Source organism: Coturnix japonica, chromosome 1, assembly GCF_054131305.1.
Source record: "Coturnix japonica strain WE chromosome 1, WE-NBRP24, whole genome shotgun sequence".
Taxonomy (NCBI): domain Eukaryota; kingdom Metazoa; phylum Chordata; class Aves; order Galliformes; family Phasianidae; genus Coturnix; species Coturnix japonica.
Window position 1 is genome coordinate 124707644 of NC_140663.1, and position 23619 is coordinate 124731262.

A 23619-nucleotide genomic window follows, 5' to 3' on the forward strand; every position below is an offset into this window, starting at 1 on the left:
TGTTGAACAGAAGGGAATTAGGTATGTGAGAATACTAGGACAGTTTTATGCTGTTACCCACAGCAAGTCAAATTCAAATAGCTAAAACAAAAAAAATCTGTATAGAAGATGGCCTCTGATAATCAGAGGTTTTAGATTAGATGTTTAGTACAGGAGTGAAGAGGCGTGGAATCAAATTGGAAAGATATTAATAAAACTAGTGACCATGGTGCACTGGAGCATTTGAGTGATCAAGCAAATATGAGTTTATAAGAAAGTTAGAGAACTCTAAAAGAAACCTCATTTGCAGCATATCTGTCTGCAATCCTTCTGATAGGGAAAACAAAATGGAGACAGAAACTGCCTGTGTGCTACAGAAGGACTGCCTGTCAGACTCGATTAAAGTCCACAGGAAAATACAAAACCAGCAAGAAAATAGAATGAGTAAAGGATAGCCAAAGGGGCACCAGATAAAATGAATACTGTACCAAAGAGGAAACAGACCTCTTTCTAAAGAGGGAAGTGAAATGAATTGTTACAAAATATGAATAATACAGAACTATTTTCAAACTTCTTTCTTTGTAGAAAGAAAAATGAAGATGGAGTGCTGGCAATTAAGAAGTATTGACAACATTTTAGGTGTTGATGAAAAAGTGTGCAAAAAAAATATTTGTTAAATTAACTGCCCTGACTAAATTCATCCATAATATTGAAGGAAATTTTATTGAATTGCCTATTATTTCTTATGTCTCAGAGAAAAGGGAAAATACACTAAGACAGGGAAAATTCAGCTTGCCAGTTTAATCAGGGAGGCGTGATGCAGGTATTGAATGTCCCATTATAATCAGCAGCAATGTAAGGCTTCATTCAGCTCTCACATAGAGGCATGGCCTAATGGCCTCAGAGGATGTGAGATACATGCTGGGGTCTGACGGATGTGCCACAGAAAGTAGAGGGAGCCCATGTCCCTCTGGAACACAGAGCTAGAGCCCAGACAGGATGGGACCTGTCTCAAGTATCTCAAAGTGCTCCAGGTATCTTCAATTAACCAACAGAGCTGAGAGGCTGGAGCAGGAGTTATCTCCAAGGAGAGCTCCAAATGTCTGTCGTCATGCCAGCTAGATGTTAAAGCCTTTAAGTCTGCCAGACTGCTCCTATTCTCTGTGTCCTGCATTGGGGTTTGCTAGGGAGAGGTGGTTCTATTTAAGAGCCAAATACACATCATTATCTAAATGCCCCATCACAGATATGTCACAGTAGGCCTAGACTGTGACCTCCTCTGTATGCTGCTTTTTGGTGCAAAACAAATCACAGCTCCTTCCACCCTGGAACTGTGTGGAGTGGGCTGACATGAGCAAGGCATGGCTATGCTTTGGAAGAGAGCTGGCTTGTGGAAATACAAGGGTGCTCAATCAGAGGGGAAACAGAGAAAAGCCTCCTTCAGCAGATCTGAAACATAACAGTGCAGCTCTATCACTTCTGCTGAGGTGTGAGGTAAACAAAATGCCAAAGAGAAGAGAAGGATTCCTCTGAGAGAGATGTGAGTGCCACTGGAGGGTGGTCAGGATGAAGAGATGAAGGTGAACATCTGATCAGGAGTTCCATGAGGATGACATCTGTGAAATTACAGGAAGGAATTTGGAAAAGCCTGCTTCTTGTGTACGGAGGAAGCAACAGTGCGTTGTAAGGCAGGAGATCTCTCATAGGTGATAACTGTACCCCAGTGGTGAGATATTCACGCTGTAGTTTAACACAAGTCACAGCTCTGGCAGATGCACAAATAGGCTCTGTGTGCACCTTAATTATGATGTTATTTTAATCTGTTCCTATAATGCAAGTTTATGTAAGGTGCCTGGTAAGAACTTGTTAAAGTCTAGCTTGAACAATCCCTAAGAAACAAGATAGCTACTTTTAAATGAAAGTATGACTTTACGGTCACCATGACTTAAATTTCAAGTGTTTCTCCAATACAGTGTAGCACTTCTCAGTGCAACTTGGGAATTCATGTAGTTATCTTATAACCAGCACAGGCTGGGGTCAAGAATGTGACCGTCCACTATGAATAGTTCCCACTTACAGCTTCAGTACATATATATTTTTAGAACTACTTATTTTTGGCTTAATGCATCTGGTGGTGGGGTAACTGGACTTTTTTCCTCTTCCTGTGCCCACTTTCCTTTTTAAAAGCATGGAATGCTGTCTACTCGTGGTGTGATAAAATGCATTTGACATTTCTCTTGTTTTCCCTAAGCGATGAGAAAAGGGTGAGTTTGGTATCTATGTATCTGTGTGTTTGCATGTCCATTTATTATCTGAATATTCAATGACAGAATCTGCGCAAGCAAATGAGGTACAAAACTATACAGACCTATTGAAAAAAAATGGGCCATGTGTGGGTGTGTGCATCTAAATATTTTAGAAGCTGAACAATCACCCTGGAGAATTTTAGGTTAGAGATAGACAAATCATATGTCCATTTGAATCTTCACGTAAGCAAGGGCTTAGAGCTGAATAGACATAAAACCACTCGGAGGCAGTAGATGTGCTAGCACCCTGTGTGTCCTTCCTGAAGCAATGTGCTCAATGGAGCTTCCTGCTTTTGCAGCTGTGAAAAAATAATAAATAAATAAAATAAAGCAGCCACAAGGTCAGTCTGGGCTGAGATCCTAACTAAAAATGTTGTTAATGATCTGTTTAAGTGCTGCACTACAGCAAATGTTAGCAGCGGCATCATTGCTGAAAGAGTTATATCTACAGATTTGCCTGGGGAAGTTTCACTGAAAAAACTGAGGCACCAGGGGGTTTTCCGGAGCCCAAGACTGAGGTTTTCAAAGCTGTAGTTTTTCACTTAGGCATCTACATTGAAACTTAAAAAAAACCTAAAAATTATTCTGAACCTGGAGATTTCTGTTTGTTATCTATGATTCTACCGTTAAAGGAACAAAGAGACAGCGCCATGAAATGGGCTGCCAAAGACTAGTCTAAGGTTGTACCACAGACAGAAAGTGTGGACTCAGGCACTTGCTGTGGCTGAGTCCGAAGCACATCACTTGTTTTCCAGACAGCAGCCTGGCCTCAAGTTTCAAGAGCTCTTGGAGCTTCACAGATGACTAATATTTCAGTGCCAGGTCTTGCACTTTGACCACAGCAACCCCAGGCAATGCTACAGGCTCGGGGAAGAGTAGCTGGAAGACTGTGTGGAGGAAATGGATATGGGAGTATTGATTGATGTTTGGCTGAATATGAACCAACAGTATGCCCAGGTGGCCAAGAAGGCCAATGGCATCCTGGCTTGTATCACCCTCTATACCAACCTGAAGGGAGCTTATGGCAAGGTAGGGATCAACTTCTTCTCCCATATAAGTAGTGATAGGACTAGAAGGAATGGCATGAAGTTGTGCCAGGGGAGGTTCAGGTAGGATATTAAAAAAAAACAAAAACTCTTATCCAGTAAAGTGGTCATGAGCTGGAATGGGCTGCGCAGAGATGTGGTGGAGTCAACATCTCTGGAGGTGTTTAAGGAATGTTTACATGTAGTATTAAGGGACATGGTTTAGTGGGGAAAAAATGGTGGTAGGTGAATGGTAAGAGGAGAGGAGAGGAGAGGAGAGGAGAGGAGAGGAGAGGAGAGGAGAGGAGAGGAGAGGAGAGGAGAGGAGAGGAGAGGAGAGGAGAGGAGAGGAGAGGAGAGGAGAGGAGAGGAGAGGAGAGGAGAGGGCATGCACCTCTTCACCTGTATTTTCCAATTGTAGTGTCTGAGCTGGCACATATCAAGCCCAGAAGTACAGTAGACTGGCTTCATTATAGAGCATAGAAGCTGGAGCATGTTTAAATAAGTCCGTGAACTAGAAACTATGCACTTCCTTGTTTTGTTTTCTTTTGGGATTGCTAAGTAGCTTGCCTTGTGCATTATGGTGCCATTGAATCAAGCAGTTCTCTGGTTCAGTCCCTGCAGAGAGCTGTTGGTGCAATCAGACAAACAGCAAATGGCCCAGCCTGGTTGATCCAGAGAAGCTATCCATGTCTATAAAGGTCTGCAGGAGGGTTGAATCATCCTAGAGCAGCAAAGCACATTAGAGCTGGCTTTGAGCTATTGGCCTTACAACCAGTGCATCATCACTGTGCAACTTTTCTGTCTAGAAAGTCTCTAAACCACTGAGATTGGGAAGTGGTCCCTGTGGGCAGCACCTGTGCAGATGCCCCTTCTCCATGTCTCCTCGTCCCGCTGATCCCAGAGCTACTGAGCAGTGTCCATGAGGCCATCCCTTCTTCTGTGTGTGGGAGGAATGTGCTCTGACCAGAGAAGATGCCTCCATGTACAGATTTCAGAAAGTATGTTTTCCTCATCAGTAAACAAACTATGAGTCATTGGCAGTCACATGGGAGAAGATGAGATTACAAAGAATGTATAAGCAAATAAATTAGCTCCCTTTAGTCATGGCAACAACTCAGTGTTTCCACCCAAATGTTTTATTCCAATTTGTCTTTCTTGCTTTATTTTTGTGACGCTGTTGCCCTTCTACATTGGGAAATTCTAATAGAGTTTGTTCAGAAGTTTGTCAAAATGCGGTTCTTGTGTAAGACCACATTTGGAGACCTGGTCTTTATTTTTTGACACTTAAGTGCTAGGGGACAGCTGTGGGGAAGGAACAGAGCGGTGACCCTCTCTTCCTTGATGATGCTGCAGGTGTTGGTGTGGCATTTGCCACTCAACATGGGAAAGGAGCTATTTCCCTATGCATGACTACTCATCCCCCACCCCAAATGTGGATGTGTGAATCTCTATCTCTAGGAAAAGCTTTTGAGGTTTGCTGATCCCTGTCCTCAAGCACAGATGTTGGAATACTGCTATCCCAAGAACCATGCCTCTCTGGGGACATCTCTATTTAAAAACACAGTTCTGTACCAATCTGTTTCCATTACATCAGCATTTTAGACTAGTTGATGCAAAGTGATCTGTTTTCCACAGACCCTGTAAAAACAAAAATCTTGTGAGAGAACTGGGTGTCTCTCCTTGTTTGAAGTTCTGTTGTTTCAGAGGTGATGTCCTGATAATAGATAGCAAATAGTCTAAAAATAATGTGAGCTCTTGAATGAATTGAATATTTATTACAACTCCTCTAACATCAGGCTATGTCAGAAATACTCGCCGATGCGTGGAAAGTTGGAAATTTTTGGAATCCCTTTTTGATTTAAATACCTTTTAATACAGCCCTCATCTATTGGATGCCACAAGTGGATGGAACATTTTTCACTAAAATGGGGGGGAAAAAAACTTCAAAGGCCATTCCAGAGAAATGAAATAGTCAAATATTACTTTTTTCATACATTTTCCTAAAGCCACTTTCCCAATAATTTTGTCCCTCCTTATATGAGATCTAAGAAATTTAGGTAGATGGCATATCTACCTTTTCTAGTACACTCTGCAGTGTTTTCAGTAGAATTAATACATTATAAATTAATAATAATAATAATGAAGTTACTACAAGTGCTTTCATATCTGAACGATGTTGTTGGATATACCTCTTCTAACTGTAGAGCTCAATGCTAGTCCAAGCCATCTGAGCAGTGGTATATTCTTGGTAGAAGAGACTGAAGAAGTATGTGAGCAGCCAACAACTGTAATATAAATTGGCACAGGCTGCCCAGTGAGGTGGTGGAGTCACCGTCCCTGGAGGTGCTCATGAACTGTGTGGATGTGGCACTGAGAGACATGGTCAATGGACATGGTTAGTGGTGGGGATGGGCTGGTGGTTGGAGTAGGCAATGTGAGAGTTGTTTTCTAACTGCAGTGATTCTATGATTCTAAGAAATCTCATCATACTGCAAATGAATCAGATTGATTTTTTTTTTATTTTATTTTATTTCTCAGGTCACTTTCACCTTTTGTTCCACTGTATATCACTTATTTCCAATGGCAACATTTTATTGAAAATATTGTTTTCAGTCATTGAGAAGAGATGATGGAAAGAGAACAGCAACATAGAACGAGCTTTAGCCCCTGTGAACATTATCAGCCAGTGCAGTGATTGCTAACATGGCAGGTAATGGGCTTGCAGCTGTCTCTTCCCTGTTGTTTAGACAAAGAGCCTTCTTTTTCCTACTCTTGTAAAGATCTTTAGGCTGCAATAAATTAAAACTACCCTGCAAAACTCTCAAGGCTCTCAAAACTGGGAGACATTGTCAGTAAAGGTTTAAACTGGGGACATAACAGATTATTCATGCAGGAAACTTAAAAGGCTAGGGAATTTGTTCCAGTATGGTAGATAACTTTTTCATTATCGGCAGTAGCAATAATCATAATCTTAGTTCTGTGGTTCAGTTTATGGCGGTCATAATTTATGATGAAAGAGTTTACACTTAACAGTAAAAGTGAGGGGACAGCAAAATTCTGTCAAAGGTAATTAACTCCAGGGATGTAGAGCTGAAGGCCACACAGACGAGCATAGGATGAACAAAGAGAAAAATCTATGTGGATGACAAGTTTTATACTCTTTCTTCTAGCTGGTCAACCTTAAGGTGTCTTCTTTTTTTTTCTTTTTCTTTAATTGACACTCTTGATGAATCAATTTAAATACTACAACCCCATATTTTGTTCCTGTTGTTGATGATGATAAGGACATCTGACAACGAAATATGAACAAGAACAGGTCAGGCGGAGCGATATGTGGGTGAGAGCACTTCCTCTGCGCAGAGCAGGGTAAGACAGACTGTGTGTAAACAAGTGATGATTCATTGTCTTTCCTTTGACTGAAAAGAGCTAATTTGGCTCTAAATCCTCCATGCTTCTTCAGTTCTGAGTGCAGCGCTAATTCTCCAGCACTCTGAGATGCCTTCCTGGCAGACTGCAGCTGTTGTAACCCTCGGAAGGGACCAGACTGAATAAATCACAACTCCTGGTTTACTGTTTGTTGTTTGCTTTTATTTTGATGTTTTTTTTTCTTCTTTCAGGGATGGAAAGTAGATCTTTATAAAGGAGTCTCACAGAGAAAAAATAGATTAATTCTTTCGAGGCAATTCATCTCATTTGAGCTGTTCATTTAATGGAGAGGAATGAGATTAAAAACCAACTCTCCAAAGGCTGACTCTGGTAGAGCAAGGAGCTTAGACGTTACCCATCTTTGCTTGTCAAGATCCAATGCTATTAGTCCCCTTGCTGCTGTATAACACATACGTGGGGATAGATATTATTTAGATTATTGACAAGGTAGGAAATTGAAGGCTGAGGTTTTTCTTCTTTTCTTTTCTTTTTTTTTTTTTTTTTTTGTCTACATCTGAACTGTCAAAAGCACTTGAAGCAAAAGTATTTCAATTCTTATTTTATGAATGTAAAATGGTTTATCTTCCTGTTGAGACAGCAAATGGGAGCAGTGGAATCAGGAGCTTTGTGGTGAATTTCATCTCTGGTAATGAATTGCTTCCTGATCAAAAGCAACAGTCCTAACTGCTGTACGCCATAATTCCTTTGTCCTAGATGTAGCTCTATATAAAGTTCCCCTGCCTCATGGGAAACTCAAGCAATGAGCAGAAGTGTATGTATGGAAAATACTATATTAGTGCTTCTATCACTGATATTTAGGCTGATGTTTTCTAGCTTAAGTATCCAAAACACTTTCCTCATTATTTTCTTTGCCACTTATATGTGGCCAATCCAGGCAGAGTCAATCAAGCAGTGCTTTGAAAGAGATAGTAAAATCACCCAAAAGACTAAAGTTCTTTTTTATACATTTAAAACCATTTGTAACCAGAGTTTGTTGGTTTGTTTGTTTGAATAATCTGGTATTTTCAGAAGCTTTGGGACAGTTTGTATTTTCTATCTTTTGTGTAGCTTAAGGTGGTAAGTAGGATGCAAATGTATCAGCTATTTTCTGAGGCTTTTGGATGGTCACAAAACAGGCAAAGGTTACTGTTAGGGTTACACAGAAAATGTAAGAACTTGTGGGCCTGAGAGCATTTCTTTCAGTAAGGAGAGTTTATACAGCTTATGGAAAAATAACTGGGAGGAAATTCAATTTCTGTAGCTTTCGTATCTCATTTCCTTAGTTACCCCATCCTCCCCTGAGCTCTACTCTTTCTTTAGGAGTCCAGCATTGTATTGTATGGTTGTATTATTACTGCTTATTTGCTGCTGTAGATATAGGTGATACTGTAAAGGAAAACATAACAAAATACAGCTTTGACTGGGGCTGCAATTTAAAGTCATGTGAACAATATGAGCCACACTCATAGCCTCACCTACAGAGCTCACTAGTCTAGTTCAGCTGGTTCTCTACCAATCCTCTGTTTTTGATGTGTATGTGTTTCTTCTAAGCAATAAGTTTCTCATTTTACACGTGGTTCATCATCCTAATATCTGAACTGGTAAGTACTTAAAAAGCTGAAGCATAGTTTTTCTATATATAAATAAGAGATACACATATCAAATGAAGAGATGTCTTCTCTCTTTACCTGCCTGAGCTGTGAGAGATCTATCTGTAGCTTATGGTTCTGATTTACAGCAGATACATTTTATTTCCTCAGACTCAGTAAAAGTGAATACAGAAATCTGTATTTGTATTTGATTAGCCATTTATATTCTAAATGGCAGCACTGCATCATGTGGAATAGGAAGAAAAATGCCTAAAAAATAACCAGATTTCTTCTTGTGTAGGAACTATTTCTTCTAAGTCTACTTGCATGTGAACAACACGCTTGACCATCTTATCAGACATACTGATTATACTTAGCAAGCAGTAAATGAATGGAGGTGTTGTTAAACTCATTTGCCAAAGCATTTGGATGGGGGCACATGCTGTTCTCTGAAAAAAAGAGCACTGGGAAGAACATCAAGCAGCAGAAAACAAACTTTGTAGAAGTCCAATCTTCTAGTGATGCTCTGGCACACTGAGTCTTCTGAGCAGGTGGGATTAGCTGGGATTCCAGTTTGACAGGGTCAGGGCATGGAAAGGAGTAAAGCAAGACTTAAGCATGCACAGGGCAAGGTTACTTCCTCCTTCCTTCCCTCCCCTTCCCTACACAGATTTAGGGTCAGTCACTCTCCTCCCACTTCTTTGTACCAGAGAACTTAGGGAAATTCATTTGTTAATCCTGCCCCCTCTTCTCTATGTGATCTTCCAATAATTTGGAGATATAGACTCTACCTCCCTCTCTGCACCCGTATTTTTACTTTTCATTTTTACCGACAAAATGCTGCTCCCAAAGGATGATGCTTGATGCTTCTTCATTAAATCCATTCCAGCAAAAGTACATAAAGGATTTGTTCCTAATACGGGAGAATCTGTAAAATAAGATATTTGTGCTAGGTTTTTCCTTGTCTAAATATAACTGTCAGTTGAATCTGAAGAAATTAGGTAGCTGCTCAAATAACACAGCAAATGTTCCAGAAAACTGGGGAGAATGGGAAGGTTGGTTCCTCAGTCAGTCACAAATCACAGACAAACACCTTGCTGTCAGCAGCCATGCAATGGCTTGCGGAAGTCCCTGAGGGTTTGGCTAGGATGGCTCACAGCACTCCCGTGGCCATTTAGCAGGGACAATGCGGGGGCAGTGACTCTATGTGATTTTGCTTTGGCTTCCTGATTGCATGAATGGAGCTCAATGACTTGCTTAGGGCTGGATGTGATGAAAGGTCCGTGGGACTAACAACAGGCTATGTGTTGTTACAGCGCCAACACCCAACATGGCAGCTCCACACCTTCCTGTCTGACTCAAGGACACATGGCACGTGCCTGGGACCGTCCCCAATCCTGATGTCATGTCTGGGTCTTACTAGCAAGTCAGTGGGAAGAACACTGTGCTGCTGTGAGAAGGACACGGGTTGAGACAGGAGGATGGAGGCATAAGCCATCCCCTCTTTCTCCTGAGCAGACTGTTTTGGTGGCTGCATCTGCAACCTCACACTGAGGCTTTGTGGAGTGAAGAATGTTGGCACAACTTTATTAAAAAAAAGATGCACGAGTGTTTTCCCGAACACAGGCAGCTGTCCAAGTAGAGACATACGGCCTAGATGGCAGCTACTGGGGGATATGTCCATACTAGATGCATTCCCTTCTAGCTTTGAATAAACTTTTTATACCAGAGTATAAACATCTATGATTGAATCTAGGAATTAGCCCCAGGGAAACCACAAATGTCTAGAGTAAAGTCTGCATTTGTTGCAGATAATCAATTGTTGGTCAGCAAAAAATTAATCTGAACTAAGAGGTCTCTTCAGTAAAGAGGGCTACACAGGCTGAACACACACAGCTTTGCACTGTTGTAGGAAAAGAAGTGGGACAAAACAAAGCTCCAAAAGGGGCATGGGGCTTCCTTTTCTTGTATCATTGTATGTAGGGAGCAGACAGCTAACTGGTCTATGGGGTACCTGCCCATCAGAAGGCAAGGGGCTGCCGGGCAAGGGCACACAAGCAGAGATACACATAAACAACATTGCATTTATCTGAGAGAAATCCACTGGCACATATATTCCCCAAACTGCTGAGTCTGATATGGTACCTTTAATTCCGTGATATTTGCATGTACACAAGTCTATCTTTTCACATTTTTTATTAACACAAACAAAAGACATAATCTGGAAGCACCTTGAGATTACAGCTGAACAGTCAGGTAGATTTGCTAGGTCTAATCTTAAATGATAGCAAAAGAGACACACAGGCCTATTTAAGACACAAATCATTTTGCATAAATGCTGCTAAATAGACTTATGAAGAAGAAGAAGAAAATGAAGAAAAAGTGAAAGGAAAAAAAAAAGAAAAAAAAAAAGGGGGGGGGGGTTGCGGAGAAGGAAATGCAAAAAGAAAACAAGAGAAGTCGTTTGGCAGTTAATTCTTCAGCCATTTTCCTCTCTTTTTGAGCTGGCACTCCACGATAGCATTTCCATTATGTGCTGTCTCTGGTGTATTGCTATCAAAGCACACAGAATTTTCCCATTGAGTGGAAAATTGGCAAGGTCTTCTTGTTTACAACCGCAAAGGTAACAACTCTGATAAAGTAATGGTCACAATTATGCCACTTTTAGCCAAACTGTGGGGAAAATAACTTACCCTTCCGTTAGCCTGGCCTGCGGATCTGAGTGTGCTATTCCGAAAAACAGGACTGATTTTGCTTTTCAGAGCATCAGCGCTCAGAGGGCTGTACTCAGTGACTTCCTGGCTCCAGCATATCAAAAAGCAAAAGGGTTCCCTCTGCAAGTGTCTGAGGTTTTTCACAGTAATCGGTGCTCTCAACAGACTCAGCTTTGGCAGAAGAGTGTGAGGCTGAGTTCATTTCTGTGCGTCAGGTGGAAGGCAGAAAGTGAAATGCTGGGGTTGAAGGCAGCCAGATCTCAGAAGCCTCCCACAGCAGTCCCCTCTGGCCCTGCTTTGTGTTTCTTCTTCAGTTCTAGGTGTTCAGAAGCATGTGAAAAAACACAGCATTACATTCCCTCAATGCTTTCCCTTCTTGAATCTCAAAGCCAGTTTATTAAGCCTCACGAAGCACCTGTGAGAAGCTGAAGCACCATTGCTCTTCCAAACAGAGGCAGTGCAGTTTTTGGGTGCCCACATGGAGAAAGTCAAGTCTAGAAAGCTGTTTGGTCTCTAAGTAAAAAGCAAAAAGTACACACCATATTGTGTGACTCATGGCAAAACTGCAAGAGCAGATGAAATCAGTGAAAGCCATATTTCTGTAAACAGTTTCAAAGTTGCAGACGTTGAGGTACATGGCAACACAGTAATAGGTACTCAGTAGGAGAGGATGTTGCTAACGCACACTGTGTTACCAAAGGGTATGCTGCACCAAGCAAATAACCGTCTGGTCTGTAACATCTGTAGATCTCCACGCACAATGTCATCCAGACCCAAAGGCACAATACATTCCCTCTGGCTTGGCTAAATCCCAGGAATTCCTCTCCCATGGGTATTTTGGTGGAGAGGGCCCAATGACTGGGAGGTGTGGGGCAGGAATGGGGAGAATGCAACCACTCCCCGCTAGTGTTTATCCCACCCGCCCTCCCACAGAGCTCTGAAGTTGGCAACTAGCTACAGCCATACTGACAGGGATGTGGTGAGGCTGAGGGGGAGAAGGACCTCTGGATCTCTGCAGGTTTCCCTCTAGGTGAATGAACCTACTGCTCTGTGGGGTGCAGGGGCACATGGGCTATTGGCTGATTGACCTGTCAGAATGTACTGGTGTTGATATAAAGCAGATGAGCTTCAAGTTAAGTTGCTCCATTGTTTGCCCTGCAAGCTAGGGACCTCACTGACCAAGCCCCAGGAGAGCAGCAGGATGCTGTAGTGGCAAGCTCTGCAAAAAGCCTTCTAGCAGATCAAGAGGAAGACACCACAAGAACATTTGTGAGAAATGACTGATTTCACATGCATTTAAATGTTGATGGGTAGGCAATTTAAAGCTCAGAATAGAACCTGTCAGTACTAGGTCAAACAGCTCCTCAATGCATTGGACCATCACAACTGGATCTAAAGCCTGATCCAGTGCGTGGCAACCCTGCCCACAGCAGGGGGCTGGAACTAGATGAACTTAGAGGTGCCTTCTAACCTAAGGCATCCTGTGATCATATTATTCTATGATTTTCTTTCTGGTGTTGTGAGGATGGCAGTAGCACAGTGTCTGGCCACCTGCTCCACAACCCTCCTGCCTGCTGGCAGACCCCGCAGTCTTTGCTGAAGAGGGCTTTGGCAGGGAGAGTGGTGACATTTCAAACCAGGAATTTGCAGAACTATGAGGACCCTTTGCCTGGCGTTGCCTATTCCTTTCGAGCAGCAGGATCTGTTCTGAAGAATGCTGTCAGCTTCTCCTCCTCGTTTGGGAGATGACATCGGCTCAGACGCATGTCCAGATTCTTTTTGTTTCATATGCCTGTGTAAGTTCATACACTGCAGATAAATACGCCTTAACTTATGTTAGCATGACACAAGTATTTGCCTAATGAGTGACAAAACTATAAATTCAACAGATCCACCCCATATGAAAAAAATAAATAAAGGGCACCCGATCCATATCAGTTGAGTGCTGGAATTTTCAACTAAATCAGAACTGACTGAGCCATGACTGAGTCACAGCGCTGAAATGTACCACCTGTATGTAGTGCCTGCCATGCTTTACATCTACAAATTAGCCCTCCATCATCCTGGTGAACTATAATCACATAAAACACAGGAGTGCTAAATTGCCCGAGCTTTACCGACTAAGGTAAAGCTATAGAGCACACTGGTGACAGTGACAGATAGAAAACAAAGCCAAGAACACTGATTTCTGAATTATTTCCCTTGTCTCTAGACAATACCTGTATGTAATAGAGATCAGCTAAAAGAATGGTGGCGGAGCAGATCTGAGGTTAGATATGCTCAACCATTTGCTATTGCCAGGCTGCTGTCTTTGCAGTAGCTGTTGAAAAATAGGTTGGTTCAAAGCTAAGGAAGAAAAGAAAAACAAACGAACAAGCAAAACAAAACAAAAGAAAGAAAAGGACACATATATAACCATATTATGCAACCGGATTATTTTATCAGCTCTTCTGTGACAACTAAAAATAAGATTGTTTTTTTTCCCTTAAAATAATGAACTGTACAGAGAATAAGGTCTACTTACTTAAAACACAATCAAAATTTATAACAAATCTCACTTTATCTTGATTTCAGTTAACAAACTGCATTTATCAACTTAACAACTGGGTGTTTTCTGATTCTTTTCTGTATTATTTGTAGTGGATTAGCATTTTTTACATTGCTGCCTTGTATTCAGTCTTTCTATTATGAATAAGCGTTCAGCAATTTAAATCATAACTGATGGAGGCACAGGACAATTTATCCCTCAGTCATGTTAGCTCCTTATACTATTTTTCTTTCAGCTAATTCTAATTTTAATTAGTTACGGCAGCAATTGATTGTACTGATGTACTATTCAATTAATTCCACAGTGGCGACTGGGGTTATTTGCTGAGTGACAGCCAAATACTGGAGTACAGAGTATTTTACAATAATTACCTACCAGTTCTACTGGAAACAGTGGTATATCATCTTGTATACCCAGATGATGCCTTTAAAGTCACATCTAGTTACATTCACTTTGAGCTTTCCCCTGTGTAACGAAGCCTGCTTAAAAACATCCTTGACAAAAGATGTGACAGAAGTTACATTTTTATTATTTTCTCTCCCTCCAATCTTCCAAAATACATTTCTTATCAGAAAACAAGGATGACCTCATTTGTTAAGTGCAGAGAACACAAATTCTGTACGACGAAGAAAGAGTTCTAAAAACATCCTGAAGTTTTCCACAGAAGCAGGCGCCATCTTGATTCATCCATTATGTTGTAGCTCCTTCTGTTGCAGATCATGTAGGCGCAAGGAAAACCATTCTTTACATGATCACTTTACACTGATCGTCTTTTTGTCTTAATTCTGGATTGACATGTAAAACACAGACTGCAGCTTTATATTTTCTGAACCAGACAAGGCAGATATGGTGAGGACCTGTGTAGGCTGTACATGATGTTTGATCTGCGTAGGCCGTAGATCTGTGCAGACGACAGACTAGAATCTCATGTACTGACTGGTACCAACCTGCATTACACATTCAAATACAAAATGCTGCATGAAGCTAAACCTCACACTAGCATGTAACAGCAGAAAACCCCTTTCAGTTTCTCATCTGGTTCAGAATCACCAGCTCAAGCATTCAAAAGTTCAGCCAGGACACAAACCATAAAACTAATAAGTCCTCTTTTAAAAGCACAGTGATTTTTCTTATAACAACATGTTTCTAAGTTGATAGGAATCAGACTTTCAGGATTCCCCCAGCAGCCATGGAGGGTGAAAACATTTTCTGAAAGTGGAGCTTCTTTAATAACCTTATCCTTCATGGTGTTCTAGGAAATACCAGGTGTTACATATGTTGATGGCAGTATATGGCAACTGGTGACACATTCTTCAAAGGCAGTGGCTATGATTAGCCATCACTGTTTATAAAAGACATGGGAAGGCTGATAAGGACCTATTTTGCTTCTTCCTCTGCAGTCAAATAGAGCACTCTGAACTTGCGGGACTCTGACGCTGGCTAGAGCTCCACTGGTGAAGTCACCACTTGCAACTGGAGTTGGTCCTTCAGGGCTGTGTCCGATGGTCCCTGAGGAAGCTGCAGTGGGAGATCTACAAAGGCCCACCAGGATGAGCATCACCCTTCATCAGGAAGGATAAACACCCATGTGCACTGAGAGGTAAAAGCTCCTTCCAAAGAAACAAAACACTGTGCAATTTGTAAGTCAGTCATGCAGCCCGCTGCTCTCTGAGTAAGGTGTAGCCTGCTCTGTTTCACTTCTGTTGCCTCCTCCCCATGTGCTTTTCCCCTTGAGAAAGGGACAATCAACGTGCAGCCCTGAGCAAAGTCCAACATGTGTAATTTAACTGCCAACATCAGCCACCTCAGCAGCACACTCCATGCCCTGCACGGCTCTCGTTCAGCTCTCACATTGCCTTGCCACACGTTGGGGTTGCACTCCTACCTGGAGAAGTGGCTGGGAGATGCAGTGACCACATCTCCATGGCCCCGATAGGCTTTGGTATTAAAATGCAAAGCAGAGATTACTCTGCAGAGTCAAGCCATTTAGCAGCAGCAATATTTTGAATTTCAGAACTATGTGAAAGATCAGTTTTAACCTTTGAATAGAGTTCAAAATACATCCCTCAGCGCACTTCCACTTTTAAATAAACAGGAGAATCAGGGGCCCTGACATTTCCAAAGCCCACAACACCGGATTGTTTTCTTTGCAGAAATACACTGATTCTTAGCGACTGTCTACAAAAGATAACAATAGAATTTGTCAAATAAAATGTGATCTGGTGATAGATTTAGCTGCAGTTTTACAGCACCTTTGGGTACTTTTGGCTCATTGAATAGAAGAATTTGGATGTATTTTCAGCTCTGAGGACACGTTCTTCCCCTCAATGATTTTTTGTAAATGTCATTGAAGATGCAGCAGTCATGTAGCAAGTGAGAAAAGCAGCTGTGTTACTGTCAGGCTGAATCAGAATCATTACACATATATACTTAAGTGACTCAGCAGTAGCTAATTGAGTATTTGGAATCCATCCTCCATTGGTAGCGGCCATGTAATTTCCCCTCATGTGCATGGGATTCAAGCATATGATTTAAGCAGAAAGTACGTAGCAACAGAAACCCTTCTTTAAGTAGGTGGGTTTTGTTGTTTTTTTTTTGGGTTTTTTTTTTTTTTTTGAGAGAGAGAGAAAACACAGCGACTTTCGGTATTTTGAAATCAACTTAATCATAAGCTGGGACTTTTTCTGGAAGATGTTCTAAAGATGAACTATATGTCTTAGTGACATAGTATTACAACACCACTTGTATATATGGAGTTTATTAAGACACAGATTCCTCTAAAAGAAGGTATTGGGAAGGAGGAGTAGTAATTTTTTTAAAGGGTATATTTACCTTTACATATATTTTTTTCTGCAGTGAACTAATACAGAGAGGCAGGATGCCTTTGCTGTCCATATCCGGATTGAACAACACCATTTTCCAGATTTCAACACAACATTTCTCCTTTTGATGTCCTCCCACTGGTCTTCGAGAGCCATGTAGTAACTTGGAGTCCAGAATGAACAACTGAAAGTGTCTGGGTAAAGAGTGAGCAAGTGGTAGAAGTGCCGCTCTGCTACACAGGGGCTTGAATCCCAGGGGTTGGACTCGATGATCTCTAAGGTCCCTTCCAACCCACACGAGACTGTGACTGTGACTGTGACTGCTTGCACAGAACATGGAGGAAGCCACGTCTCAGAGACAGCAATCACATCCTTGACACTCTGAGATGTAAATTTATTAGCATGCGTTAGATATGTAAGATTGGAGTCTGTGGTTGAGATTACAGCCGAGTTCTGCTCAAGGAGAACATAGCACTCTGCTGGGCAGCATACATAGCATGACACAGGGAATGGAAAATGGGGGATGTAAAAAAGAAAAAGAAAGGAATAAAACAAAATGGGGGAAAAACAACAACAACTTAGGTTTCGTTTTTTCAGCCTCTTGTGCAAATTACTGCTTTTATTAAGTCATTGCAAAATAAGTGACACACAACCTTTAGACCTGTCTTTTGCATGTAACTCTCTTCCAGGATTGGTATGAGGTCTACTGTTTCTTTAACCAAGATGAAGAAACATCGTTCTATTTCTGAACCATTTTTGCTTTTATTTTTACTATACAGTTATAGCCTTAGGCTGGGAGAAATATTCATGCTGTTCTCTCCAGTGTATATAGTTTCTAAGGACTGCACCACTCTTATGCATATGCAAAAGTATATGCTTTGCATATTTACTTTCTTTACACAAAATAGCGTGCCCACCGCATCATGTACCGCTTTCACGTCTGCGCATATCCCCCCAAATTCATCATCTTCTCATATTTAGAACATAATTCTCATTCGAATCACAAGCAGTCAGATCTTTTTAATAACAGTTATTCCAGAGATAACAGCTAATTATGATATTTCAAAAAGTGTACATTAATATTTCAGTAGGCTCAACATTTTGAAATACTACTCAAAGCAGCATTACGGTCTCTTTTGCTGGTGAAACAAAAGGATACTTTCAGCAGGCAATCAGAGCGCCCTTCAACATAACACTCCACTCCCTTTCTACAGTATCTTCTGTTTGCCTTAAACCACAGTTTGGCAAAACCAGCTTTAATGGATCTTTCTTAACGTAATTAAATATATTTAACAATAGAATGCTTCAAAATCCTTAAATTAGTCATTTGTCGGAAGACAATGAATTCATTCAAATTCCAGCTTTTCAAATGTTTTTCTTCTGTAAATCCTATTAGCATTAATCTGCCAAAGCTAGGTGTGCTTCAGCTTTTATTATTATTATTATTATTATTATTATTATCATTATCATTATCATTATTATTATTATTATTTTCCAGATACTTGGAAAGCTCTGAGATCTACTCCCCATTTATTATGTTGCTGCACACTTTTGGAGGTCACACGTGGACTGGAGCATCAGCGTGGTCCTGCTGTCCTCAGTCCTGCTGTCCTCCATGCACAGCCTCAGCTCCGTGATGCTGCAGAACAAATGACAGAATGGGAGATTTTTGTGTGATTAAATCTACAGGGTGTGGGAAGAAGGGACAGAACCAAAGAGAAAAAGAGAAACCTTAGAAAACGAACTGCCCACTATGAATGTCAACAACAGTGGGAGTAAATAACCTCTCCATTATTCCTCCTGCGTGTGTGTATTTCATTCCAAAAACAAGAGACTCATATCTCTAAGCCCTTAAATAGGCAAACCTAGCTAAATTCAGCCTAAGCCTCTGCAGGCCGAGGCCCAGAGGGAGGACTGAACAAGGCTCACCTTACAGTGAGGCAGAGGCTGTGCAGCAGAATGCAGATCTCCGTTCCTGAGACCTCAGATATTTCCCAGCTCTCAAAAAGCCGGGGCAGGTTATGGTTCACAAAGGAAGATTAAAACTCCTCCAAATCAAAGTCAAATGTGCACACGAAAGGAGCTGAAAAGAAAGGGGCTTTCTGTTCCTCCCTGAGGTACACACTTAGTCTTTCGTGGAAGAAACAAGAGGCCACATTTTCCTTTCAGTTTTATCTAGCAGCCATGTGAAAGGCAACTGAGGCTTCCGAAACCATCAATTAAATGCTGAAAGAACCGGTAGAAGTTTGCAAGGGGAAGAGGGAATTATTCACAGATTTCTAAACTATTTCAAACCAAAACACAGCAAAATCTCAGGATATGTATTTTTGTAACTGGTTGAAAGTTGGTATGAAGTTTCTCTCCATTAAGTTCCATGTTAGTCAGGGAAACAAGACAGAATTTTGTTGATACTGCTGAGTTTGCTTTGGGTTTGTGCATTTAATAATGAATAATGAGCTAAAGCCTAAACCAGCACTGGTAGAGCTCAAATCTCTTCATTAAGAGAGGTTTGTGTTGAAGTCAATTGTTTTACAGTGTCTCAAAGTGACTTCCTCTTGCAGCACTGATTTTTCCTTTTTGAACTCCCTGATTGCCTCCATAAGGACAAACCCTTCCAGTTCCCTGTCTCCCAGTGGCACAAAGACACATAGTGGGTTAGCACAACTATTCTGCCCTTGTGAGGCCTCATCTGTAGTATCACGTCCAGGTCTGGGGCCCTCAGCACAGGAGGGATGTGGAGCTGTTGGAATGGGCCCAGAGGAGGGGCATGAATGTTGTCAGAGGGCTGGAGCACCTCTCTTACAAAGAAAGGTTGAGGGAGCTGGGCTTGTTCAGTGTGGACCAGGCTCCAAGGAGATTTCATTGCAGCCTTTCAGTATTTGAAGGGAGCTTACCAACAGGAGGCAGATCAACTTTTTGCAGTTTAACAGTGACTAGGCAAGTGGGAATGGTTTTAAACTAGAAGAGGGGAGATTTAGGTTAGATGCTAGAAGGAAATTCTTTACACAGGGGATGGCGAGGTGCTGGCATTGCCACTCAGAATAGCTGTGGTGCCCCATCCCTGGAGATGCTCAAGGCCAGGTTGGATGGGGCCCTGGGCAGCTTGAGCTGGTGGGGGGCAGCCCTGCCCATGGCACTGGGTGGGGTTGGGTGGTCTGTGAGCTCCCTTCTGACCCAAGTTATTCTATTCTTCTGTGACACAGGGCTGTGGTTGGAACTGGGTCCCACAGCACTACTAGATGAGGCCGCAGGTTGAGTCAGTCCTTCATCCCACCATTGATTTCACCCTCAACATCAGCTTTTGGTAAGTCATCTTGAAGACCTTGTGGGAAATACTGGCTTTCAGCACTCATGCCTGGCAAAGTTGTGGAAGCTTCTCCCTGGAAGCATTCTAGGCCAGGCTGGATGGGACTTTGAGCAACCTGGTCTACTGGGAGGTGTCCCTGCCTACAGAAGGGGGTTGGGACTAGATGATCTTAAAGGCCCCTCCAACCCAAACTATTCTGTGATTCTGTGCACGGAGTGGCACAGCAGCTTTCCAGAAGGGCACAATCTTGTGGCAGAAGCTTTCTGCTATGGGCAGAAAGCCAACAGCTCTGTAACTTCAACACAAAGGCTGCCGAGGGAGGGGGGTGCTGAGATGCACCTATGCCTCACACCTGCCCAAGGCACGCAGCAAGGGACTGAAGGGGCCAGTTTCCACGCTGGATGCCTTCTCCACACGGACAGCAGGTAACAGCACCAGCACTAGCACCACAAGCGGGTTCCCCCCGTTTCTTTGAGCACTTTCCCCGGAGATCTGGGAGGCACCCCCAGCCCCCAACCGGGCCGGGCCTTCCTGCTGCTGGAGGTGGGGGAAGGAAGGGCGGGGGCGGGCGGAGGAAGCGCCGGCACTCCCGGAGCGCGAGGGGGAGCCCGGGGAGCTCCTCCCGCGCGATCCCGGCAGCGGCAGCGGCAGGAAGGGCAGGGCGGGGGCGGGGGCTGTGCGAGGTGGGGGCCGGGCGGTCGATCGGGCGGAGGAGGGGCCGGGGCCGCCGCCGGCTGAGGGAGGCGAGGAGCGGAGCCGCTGAGGGCCGGGGCCTTGGACGCGTCCGGAGGAGGAAGAGGAAGGGGGGGAGCCGGCCCCTCTCGGAGCACGCAGCCCGCATCCGCTTGTAGAAGGGAAGAGGGAAGAGGGAAGCGGAGGGGGGGGGAGCGAGCGAGCGAGCGGGTACCGCCGCCGAGGAGACAAAGAAGCGGAGCCCGCCCGGGCTGGGAGCCTCCCCGCGCCGCTCCGCCCCGCTCCCACCGGCCGGGCCGGGCCGAGGTGAGCGCACCCCGTGGGAGAGCGGGACGGGGCCGCCGCAAACTTGTGTCGGCCGTCGGGGACAGGAGGTGGGGGCAGGGCGGAGGGGGGTCACCTGGGCGGGGGCTCCCCGGGGAGGGGGCAGGTGGCGGCGGGGGGTGGTGAGGGAAGGGGCCCGGCGGGCTCCTGACAGCCGCCGCTTTGTGTCAGCGAGGGGAGAGCGGCACAAAGGAGAAGTTGGCCCGGGGAGGCGGAGGGGTCCCTCGCAGCCGGGGCACGGCCGGAAAGTTTTGCGGTGGGGGCGGTGTGCGGGGCAATGCGGGCACGGGCTGACCCGGGGGCCGCGGGGAATATTCTGGTAAGCGGCTGCCGAGGGTTTTGTCGAGCAGTGGCCGCTTAAACGGCATCGAGCTTTAAACAACAAAAAAAAGGAAAGAAAAGGAAAGGGGAAAAAAAAAAAAAAAAGTTGGGATGACACGTTGCGTGCCCAGGAAGCGCGTCTCGGGGGGTTGGGGTGGGAATTGGCTCTTCCTCTCCTCGCCGTGCCCTGTGTAGGAAGCTGCCCGAGCACGGGGAGCTGCCAGTCCTCTGTGGAGTTTGCCTCCTCGGTTCTGCTGGCTCGGGGTTTATTTTTACGGCTTTATGGCTCGTTGTGAGCATCAGAGTTATTCTGTGAATTGACTGAACGTTGCCGTGTTCTTTTGTTAGCTCAAAACTTGAGCGAACTCCGTTCCTTTTGTGTGCGGTGAAGTGATGTGTGCTCCTGAGAAAGTGCTTTGGCAGCCGCACGTTCTGTGCGGGTTCCTCACATGGAACACGCCGTTGCCCTTTATAAAAACAAACCTCCATGGTTCAGCCTGTGCATGGCTAATGTCATCTGGAGCCGGGCATGGAGGCATTCAAAAGGGCAGAGCTCATGCAGGGTTTCTTTCTGAATGCGTTCCTGCCCCTGCGTGTCAGCATCAGTACCGCAGAGGAGGTGTTTGTGGTACTGTGTGTGTGTGTTCGTAGGACTAGAGCTGGAGCGAAATCACTTTGTGACTCACAGATACTGGTATTTTTCAGCTCTGGAGTTGAAGTTGGGTGTCCCACCCTGGTCAGCATCAGCAGCCATGTCCTCATATCTGACTTTCTCCTTGAAACTTAGCCAGGCAGTGTTGCTTTCGGGATTAGTGCATAAATGCAGACATAGGAGGCACCTGTACTGCTAAGAGCACAGTTGTAATTAGCTAATATCTGTATGTAGGCCATGAAGCAGATCTGGTCTCATTATACCATCAGCTCTCCTCTCAGTTTTTCTGTCAGTGTATGGTTAGCTGCCCCTATGAGCCTTTTACTTCTGCAAGATAGTGTTTCCAATTGCTGTTACAGTTACCTCTTTTGCTGTGTTCCTCCAAAAACACGAGCAGAGTTAGTCCCTGGTTGTCTGGACAGTCCCTTATGTTAGTCCTTATTGTTAAATATATAATCAGTTCAAAGCTCCGGCCTTTGCCTTGTTTCTGTGCTGAAAAGGGAGCTCATTCCTTTTCTCTCCTTCCTCCTGTTTTCTCCCTAGTTTCTTGCCTAGCTGTGTGGTAGTGTTAAGGTGTTTGCACTCTTATGTGTCACCTCTCATCTACTGTGTGCTAAAGAAGAGGGACAAGGTCAGCAGCATCTGCTTTGTTTCCAGGCTTTGCTATTTATTTTTTTTTCAATTTTCTTTTTTTTTTTCCTTCTTCTGTGTGTGTGTGGCTGCTGACATGTTATTCCCTTGCTCACAGTGCTCCTGGCTTTCTTCAGTAGTAACTATAACATTAGCAACCGGGAAGGAGATGTTTGGGTAGTGCAGTTTGTTGTCTTGAGCAGCAGAAAACTCCTGCAGGTATCTCCGTTTTCATACTATGTGAGGATAAAAGCTGCTCCAGACTTGTGGAAGCAAGTGCTTTTCACTTTATGCTTGTGACAGGTTCACAGTCGAACCCAAGATGTCTTTGAATTACGTATGTTCTAGAAGATACTTTCTGTTTGTGCTAGGGATCTTGGGGTGTCTCCACCATGGCTGTTCCCCTCTCATTCTTCTCCCCAGTGCTCTCAGAAAGGGTGATGGTGGAAGGAAAGTGTGGATGAAAGCGAGGTGCTGCTGTGTTGGTGAGGTGCTGGACACGCTGCTCAGATGAAGTAGGTCATCTTGCACACTGGAGTGGCTGTGTGGAGAGCTGAGGCTCTCTGCAGGCAAGCTGCTGTCTGTTTCTGCTGAAATAATAAACCTTTGGACAATATGCTTTATCCCTGTGTTTACTAGGCGTACAGAAATGTTGCTAAACAGTGGCTTCCTCATGGTGAGACTTCTTCAGTCCCTGAAAGTCAGGTATCCTTAATAGTTCCTGGATTGGAAGGCCTTCACAGGAAGTGGGGACAGTGCTTGTGCTGTAGCAGATAGCGTTGTTTCTTCCTCTTAAAGCATACAGACGATGCCTATGCGATTAATTTAACCAACAGGCTGCTGTACAGTCTAATGAAAAAGATACTGCGTGTGATCCTGATGACTTCTCCCTTCTGAAAAATGCCTTTTCTGTTCATTTTGCTTTGCGAAGTTATGAAGATTGGCCCAGGTGTACTTAGCTTTTTTTCCTATTTTAAGTAGTTGCATTGAATTTTTTTCTCGCCGATTCAATTAGATCCATTAGTAATCGTAACTTAGTCATCTGTGTTCTGCCCAATTAAACTGTGGCTCTGTTCAGTGGTGGGTTAAGTGATTCTTCCAAGTGCGAAGTTGTTGTGTTGTTTTTTTTCTCCCCTAGAATAATCTTTTATTCCCCATCATAAGGATTCTTAATTTTTTCATAAATGCTAATGAAATGAGTAAATTGGAAGTGCGCTGAGATGTAAAATTCGGGTTTTTAGTTTCTGTTGAGCACACGTGACGCAACGGATGAGTTTGCC

The 23619-nt window shown here is 43.6% G+C and overlaps 2 protein-coding genes across 5 annotated transcripts in view; both read left to right on the forward strand.

The window, feature by feature from the left end:
• LOC107306581 (uncharacterized) overlaps positions 1-18206 on the forward strand; it is a 122940-nt gene extending 104734 nt beyond the window's left edge. Inside the window, exons 3-4 of one of the 2 annotated variants that reach the window (XR_014947845.1) lie at positions 14991-15190; positions 17911-18206. The gene's annotated coding sequence lies outside the window, so the exon portion shown is untranslated. Of the gene's footprint in view, positions 1-14990; positions 15191-16446; positions 16611-17910 lie in introns of those variants that run through there. The other variant, XR_014947846.1, reaches the window with a different exon arrangement.
• A 2249-nt stretch (positions 18207-20455) lies between these two features.
• The window catches only part of NCK2 (NCK adaptor protein 2), a 76589-nt gene continuing 73425 nt past the window's right edge, over positions 20456-23619 (forward strand). For 2 of the 3 annotated variants that reach the window (XM_015849841.3, XM_085551883.1), the window contains exon 1: positions 20456-20718. The gene's annotated coding sequence lies outside the window, so the exon portion shown is untranslated. Of the gene's footprint in view, positions 20787-23619 lie in introns of all 3 variants that reach the window. The other variant, XM_085551874.1, reaches the window with a different exon arrangement.